The following is a 7,902-nucleotide window of genomic DNA, read 5'->3' on the forward strand; positions in this document are numbered from 1 at the left end:
GCCCTTTCAGATCGGGTGGGGTGAGGCCGCTCCCGACTTGGGCGTAACTCTTGATAAAGAGACGGTGAAGGGTCTCCGGCAGTGGGCACGGCAAGGCTTAAAGTGCCACCACTACTTAACGGAGGCTAAGCTTTTTGCAGCCGGCCTGAGTTCGGGTAGGTTTCTGGCTATGCGGCTTCTTTTTTTTTTTGATGTCGAACTCGTTTCTGTAGGTGTGATGGATGCGGAGAGAACTCACGGCGGGCGTTTGTTCCAAGGTATGAAGAGGAGGAAGCGGGTCACCAAGCGAACTCGTAACGAGCTGCCCCTGGATGAGGAGCCCCAAGCCCTAGACCATACGACAGAGGATCTGCCCAGGGAGCCCGAAGTGACTCCACCAGTGTACGAGACTGCCGGAGCGCCTTTCGCTGAGACCACTCATACGGGCGCTCCTGCGTACTCAAGTGCTCCTCACTCCGGGTCTGCTCATACGCGGGCTGGGCCCTCAGGCTCGGGAGCTCAAGGGGAGTTTAGGAGCGTGTTGTCGCCGAACTACGCTCTTCAGAAGAGTAGGGACGCTACTTTCCCTGAGGAGGTTGCGGCGTGGACCGATCTTCCCTTGAATCAGGTCGCTTGCCGCGCCGTAACACATGCCATGGTGGTGAGTTGGATCCCGTCTTCACTTTTTTATTCTGTTGCTTATGTTGTTATTTGCTCACTTGTTTCTTTTGGTAGGTGAATTCTTCAATTCATGCCTTGGCGGCCCAAGTGGAGAGGAGCTCGCGACAGGCGCGAGCTGCTGAGGCTGCCACTCATGCTGCTGAAGAAGCCTTCCGTGCTGCGGAGGCAAATACCCAGGATGCTGAGGCGGCAGCTTATGCTGCTCGCGTCGCGATGGCCAAATAGGCGACGTCTCAGCGTGACGCCGAGGCCATGGGGGTAGTTGTCAAGCACATGGCAGACTTGAAATTGGATTTGCAGCATCAAGTCGAGTATCTTCAGGAGGACATTAGGGAGAGAACACAGATTTTTTCCCAAGGCATTGAAGACGCCAAAAAGAAGGCAGTTGAAGACTACATTGCCTCCCCGCGTTTTGACGATCTGATGGTGGACTCTTACAGGAGGGGGTTCAAGTTGAGCCGGTGGATGATCCGGAATACATACCCCGACCTCGATGTAAGTGCCATAACCACTTCGCGCATAACTTAGGAGATGGCCAATGCTGCCGATGGCGAGCCAGACTCTGAAGGAGAGGCAGGGCCTTCGGGTGTTGTTGAAGTGCCTTCCGATGGCGAAGAAGTGGCTCCGGGCATGTAATTTTTTTTTTTTGCCAGTGTACTGTTTCTTGCAATGGAGTCTTTTTCCCCTTGCTCATCTTCCCCGAGCTGTTTCTTTGTTGGGTTTTTAAATTTTCGTGGCCTTTTATGCCGCGAACTAATTTTTGTCGAGCTGATAATGTGCTGAAGTTCCTCGGCTTGCCTTGTGGCACATGGCCTGATTTCGTCCACTTCGCTAGGTGGTTTATAGGTAGTATCGCCTCAAATTCACGATGTTCCACGTTCGGGGTACTCATTTGCCTTCCATGGTTTCGAGTTCGTATGCGCCCCCGAGTGCTGTTTTTACTTTATAGGGCCCTTCCCAATTAGGTCCAAGCTTGCCGACGCCGGGTTCAGGCACCATAATATTCCGGAGGACCAGGTCGCTGACTCGGAAGCTTCGACGCTTTACTCTGTTGTTGTAGTAGCGAGCTACCTGCTGCTGGTATGCCGCTGTTCGGATGTGCGCGAGGTCCCTTACCTCGTCCAGTAGGTCGAGGTTGGTGCGTAACTCATCTCCGTTCGTCCGATCGTCATATGTTTCTAATCGCAACGTTGGTATTTCGATTTCCGCCGGGATCACCGCTTCAGTGCCGTAGGTGAGGTTGAAGGGGGTTTCTCCTGTGGCTGCTTTTTCGGTCGTTCGGTGAGCCCATAAGACACTTGGTAGCTCTTCGGTCCACAATCCCTTAGCTCGATCCAGACGTGCTTTCAGCCCGCACAGGATGGCTCTGCTCATTACTTCCGTCTGACCGTTTGCCTGTGGGTGCGCGACTGACGTGAAATTTTGCCGAATCCCCATGTCTTGGCACCACTCCTGGAACTTGATATCCTCGAACTGTTTGCCGTTGTCGGAAATTAGAACCCGAGGTAATCCGAACCGACATACTATGTTCTTGGCACCACTTCTGTCTAACGGGTCAGTTCGACTCGTAGGGGGTCTTCGATGGAAGCTCCGATGCTTAGTGTGCGAGCTGGGTCCGTAGCTGAAGTCGGGATTGCGACTGTTTCCTCCGTGGGCGAAGCTCGCTCCTTACCTTGCTCCGCCGGCCGCTCCAGCTCGAGGTCGTCGGCCGCCTTGGTTTTTCCCTTTAGGGCGGCAACGTAGCACTTGCGGGACTCGAGCTGGTCGCCCCGCGCTACCCCTATACCGAAGTCCGTAGGGAACTTCATGGCCAAATAGTAGGTGGAGACCGCCGCCCGTAGGACATGCGTGATCGGCCGCCCTATTATGGCATTGTACGGGGAGGGGGTCGCGACTACCAGGAAATCATGGTTGAGTCTGACCGCACAAGGCCATGTGCCGACTTCCACAGGGACAGTTATTTTCCCGAGGGGCCTAACTTCCTCTCCGCTGAAACCTATCAGGGCAGTGTTTGCGGGCTTCAGCTCGCTCCTCTTTAACTGCAGCTAGTCAATTGCCGATTTGAAGAGGATGTCCGCTGAGCTGCCCGAATCTACGAGTACGCGCCTGACCTCGAAATCGCTGATCCTTAGCTTAATGACAAGCGCGTCATCATGGGGTAGTGGATTCCTCGCGCGTCGTCCTCCGTGAAAAAGATTGGCTCTTCGGTCTTTGGTCTCTTTGGGGGGTTCCTTTCTTCGAGGGCCGCTTCGCGAACTGAAGTCCGGGTTGCTGCCGAGGTACACCCCGCTACCACCGATCCTCCCACTATTACATGGATGGTTCCCCGAACTGGCCTCTCTTCCGGAGGCTGCTTCTGCAACGGTTCGGTAGGTCTGTTGCTAGACTCGGGTGCATCCCTTTCGCGCTCCCCTTGCCGACCTGCTTTATTATTGTTGTGCTGTACAAAGTTTCTCAAGTATCCGAGACGGATGAGTCCCTCTATCTCGTCCCGGAGGTTATTACACTATTCGGTGCTATGACCATGGTCTCTATGGAAACTACAATACAAATTCTTGTTTCTATCGTTCGGATTTCCCTTCAGGCGAGGTGGCCACTTAACGTACGGAGCGTCTTTGATCGTCATTAAGATCTCTGTCCACCTCGTGTTCAACGACGTGTAGTCCGTCCGAACTGCTAGGGGGGCCTGGAAGGACTGGTTCGGCTTCGGCTCCCGGGTCGGGTTTTTTCTACTCACCGGGTTGGAGAGCTCGCCTTCTCTCTTTCTTTTCTCATTCCTGCCTTCGGTTCATTGGTTGATCTCTTCCTCTGTCCTCATGAACTTATTCGCGAGTTTGAGGAATTCGGCCACGGTCGCGGGCTGGTTGGCCACCATGTGCCATTTGAACTCTTTGTGCGTCACCCCTCTTTTGGCCGCCGCGAGCTGCACTGCAGGGTCCAACCGCGGTATTTGCAAGCACGCCTCATTGAACCGCTTGATGTAGCCCCGAATAGATTCTCCTTCTCTTTGGACCACTCCGAAGATGCTTTCCTCTGTTCTGGGGCACCGTCGGCTGGTGACGAAGTGTGTGGTGAAGACTTGCACAAACTGGGCCCAACACTTTATCGACCCGGGGGCCAGGTTTCTGTACCAAGTGCGGGCTACCCCCCTGAGGGTGGTGGTAAAGGCCACGCACATGCACGATTCGCTAGCCCTGGCGAGGTGCATTTGCGACTAAAAGGCGTCAACGTGGTCGTTGGGGTCGAAGGACCCGTCGTACTTGTCCAGAGGTGGGAGTTTGAAGTCTCTGGGTAAGGAGACCGCCAGGAATTCCGATGCGAGGGGGGAAGGAACGGAGAGAGCCGGGGTAGCCCCTACCTCGTCCGAGCTCGCGGCTTTGCCTCTGAGTTCCGACAAGGCGCGGGTGGTGGTTTGGCGACTCCGGCGCCTTCGCCGTTGAGCGGGCCTTGTGCTAGCGCTGCTGGCCTCCGTGTTACCGAGCTCGATGGGCCCGGAATGCTGGTAGTCCGCCGCTAGGGCGCTGAATCGATTTTCGGTGAGCGGGAGCTCGGGCTTGGAGCGCCGGGGTGCCGACCTCGCGGGCGAGGTTCCCAACCCACCTGCGGGTTACGAGGCGGGGATGACATTTTTCTCTCTTCGGCCTGGGGACGAGGCCTGGCTGTTGGGGTGGTTTTGGGGCCGGGAGGCCTTCGCCTGGCGGGGGCGCCCATCCTGCGGGGAGGCCTTGACCGGCCTCGGGGCGGGGTGGCGAGGTGGAAGTAGTGGTTGGTTCAGTGGCAGTTGGGGGAACTGCTGTTGATAGTGATACTGGGAGATGTTGTGCAGCACTTGGTGCTGGTGAAGCTGGTGTTGCTGGAACTGTTGCATTTGGGCTTGCATTGCCCACATGCACTGCATCAGGTCCTCCAATCGGTCTTGGCTAGCTGCCAGGGGGACGGCAGTTGGTTCAGTGAAAGTTGTCTCAATGGGGAGGGGAAAGGGGACGTTTGTGGTAGGAGGGTTTACGGGTGCCACTGCTTGTGGCGTGTTCAGGATGGGGATCCCATCCGCCGAAAGGGGGATGGTGAACTGTCCAACGCACACTACGGGGACCTGAAGTTGTTCTCCGGTGGCGTTTGTCTCCGTGCCGCGTCCGGTGTTGCTGGAGGAGGCCATGAGTGTTGGGTTTTTTGAAGAAGAAAGGGGGTATCAAAGTTTGGAGGGAGGCTTTTTGAAGCGTTTTCCCACAGACGACGCCAATTGATGGAGCGCGATCCGGCTGGTCTTAGCTGTCCGCTGCCTTGCTTCTGAATTCGAGGTAGCAGGGGACCTGAAACGAAAGAGATGGGAAAGCTCCGGGGGGAACCCGGTGTAGAGGCTCCGAAGCTCAAGTTAGAATCCTTCAAAAGCAAGGTAATACCAGATAGCGCAAAGTTTGCATACCTCCATTGTCGGGGGGCAGGGGGCTCTTATAGTCACTTCGTGTACTCGTCCCGAGGCCCTTGTCAGATCGGGTATGATTACCCTTGCGCTTGTCAACTCGGCCGTCATCCCTTCTGTTGAGACAGAACCGTCACTACCTAACGTCTAACTGGAGATGGCGGCGTCAGTGGCGGTGGCAGGTGGCCGTTTAGAGTGCTGCTGCCAAACGTCAGATCCCAAGTCAGTCAGGCGTGGCGTCCTCGGGCACGGACTTCCATGGTGTCAGGCATGGTACGACTTGTTTGGCTTTGGCACCTAGAAGATGATGCGAAGTGCTGAGCGAGGCGGTCTTGGGCTCGGAGGTATCCCGGACTGTTACAAGGTGGGTCAGTTCGGCGAAGTGTCCCGGACTGTTACAAGGTGGGTCAGTTCGGCGAAGTGTCCCGAGCTGTTACAAGGTCAGTTCGGCAAAGTGTCCCGAGCTGTTACAAGGAGGGTCAGTTCGGCGATGTCTATCCCGAGCTGTTACAAAGTGGGTCAGTTCGGCGAAGTCTATCCCGAGCTGTTACAAGGTGGGTCAGTTTGGCGATGTCTATCCCGAGCTGTTACAAGGTGGGTCAGTTCAGCGAAGTCTATCCCCTTGTCCCCGCCTAGGCTTGGCCCCTTCTGTCGAGCTGTCGTTTCTACCACGTGTCACATAATGAAGAGGTTGGGCCAAATCTTCCTTCATCAATATGTATCCAAAAGCAAACTTCAGTTTCTGTGCGCCTCTCCCGTTTCAGGAAGTTTCATTTTGGAGCTTCTTGAAATAAGTAGGCGTTTATTGACATTTTGCTGATGTGGTGCTAATGGTGCCTATATATCATAAACGCCCTCATTAATTATTTTATAAAATGTTTACTGAATAAATGTAAATGGATCCAAATACCCTCTTTGTTTTTTCTGATATTTTGTTTTTTTTTTTTTTAATTTCAAATCATAAACACCAACACCGACGATCATCCGGCCATTTCACTGTCATAGGTACTCTCCAACTCTCATATCATCACTCGTTCACAAGACATCTCGAGAGATTCCTCAATGCCATTCTATATTGGATTTGCCCTGTGGACAAGAACTTGGGTTTGGATGTTTGATAGCTAATACAATGCCAAAACTTCGCCATCTTGAACTTGGGTTTGGACGTTTCAATGATCGTGGTCTCGATGCCATCTTTACCAAGTGTAGGGCCCTTACTCACCTTGATATTCAAGGGTGTTGGAGTGTGAAGTTAGAGGGAGATCTTGAGGATAAGTGCAGCCAGCTTGTGGTCTTTTAAGGACCCTTGGGATGATGATTATGATGAGGCACGTTCTTTCAGAAAATGAGGGTGATTGTGCGGATGAAGTTGCAGAATCCTCTTCCTCAACTCTGACTAGATAGCAACTTGATTTTAGCCTTGTAAATCCTCTTCCTTAATCAATTCTGTTGCCGGTGTTTTCTCTAATTTGAAATAGAAAAATAAAATATCAGAAAAAAAAATAAGAAAGATATGTGAAATAATGATGATATGAGAGATGGAAAGTATCTGTGATAGTGAAATGGGTGGATGACCGCCGATGGTCATTATAGATGGCCGGTGGTTTCTCTGATTTGAAATGAGAAAACAACAGAGAACAGGGGTTTATCTGGTTTGAAATGAAAAAACGAAATAGTGAAACAAAATGAGTGTTGGAGAATACCTGGTCAAGTGAACTCACTGGAGCGGTCGCCAGTGTCGGAGAAGGAAAACTCAGGTGGAGGGGAGAAGAACGGATCAGGGGATGGCCAGTTCAAGCATGAGGGATCGGTTGAGGAGGCAGGGATGTAGAAATGAAGGTTTTTGACTAATTTTGGGGCTAACGGGACAAACTAACGGCCATACCATTAGCCCTGCACACAGGAATGCTGACCCATGCGAATGGACAGGTGGCGGATGCTCGGTGTGTGGGGCGAGAGATGGTGAGGCGCAGATTGGAACTCCCAAAAGCACCAAATGACCAATGTAGCACCGATCAAGTTTGATTAATCAGAGCCCAAGTTTCGAAATTAAACGTTATTAAACCTGATTTACATCTCAAAAAGAAAAAGAAAAATTACAGATGTATCCTCGGTGCCCCATTTGATAGCAACTCCTCTAGTGCAATTAGAAACTGCTAATGTCTTTGGTTTCCCAATCAGACTATCACGGGTTGAATGCATTGAAATTTGATTTCGTAGTTCCATTTTTCCCTTTGGTTGCAGTGTAAATACAAATATATACACTACATATTTACCTATTTTTCTGTTCATGAATGCAAATAAAATTCACATTTTAAACCGTTGTTGCATTCATCTTGTTTGTTTGAAATCGGTGTAAAGTGTGGGCCCACCATTAAATGTTCCAACTATCTTATGCTCCAATGCCTTAACTTTGGTCAAAAAGTTAATTATCAAAAGAATACAAAATCATATTAAAAAAATAGGTACATTAATGCTCTCTTCTCAAATTACAAAGTATTAGAAAATACAATTTTGATCTAATAATCATTACTTTTTTACATATCAAAGAAACTCTCACAAACGCGAATTGGGGTACATAAATACCCCAGTTCGGTGTTTGTATTGCAAATGATAAATCATTTAGCGGTAGTATGTCATTGACAATTTATGCTCCTTTTAAGGAATTGGGATCTATTCGGAAAAAAAAAAGTTTTTTATAAACTTTTGATGCAAAGATAGAAAAAAAAAAAAAAAAACTCATGCACAAGTCGATTCATACCATGGCAAGGTATTATTCTACCTCTAAACCACTTGTGCTGCTATACTTAAGCTATCATTCA

The 7,902-nt window shown here is 51.0% G+C and overlaps 1 long non-coding RNA gene across 1 annotated transcript; it reads right to left on the reverse strand.

The window, feature by feature from the left end:
- Nucleotides 1-5,973: 5,973 nt before the first annotated feature.
- On the reverse strand, nucleotides 5,974-6,925 carry LOC148849853 (uncharacterized). The gene is made up of 2 exons (XR_016099973.1): nucleotides 6,784-6,925; nucleotides 5,974-6,544 (listed from the first exon to the last, which is right to left on the reverse strand). It is a non-coding gene; the product is annotated as an uncharacterized LOC148849853 (long non-coding RNA).
- Between the last annotated feature and the right edge of the window lie 977 nt (nucleotides 6,926-7,902).

Source organism: Nelumbo lutea, chromosome 5, assembly GCF_056320005.1.
Source record: "Nelumbo lutea isolate HS-2025 chromosome 5, American lotus-T2T, whole genome shotgun sequence".
NCBI classification, from domain to species: Eukaryota; Viridiplantae; Streptophyta; class Magnoliopsida; order Proteales; family Nelumbonaceae; genus Nelumbo; species Nelumbo lutea.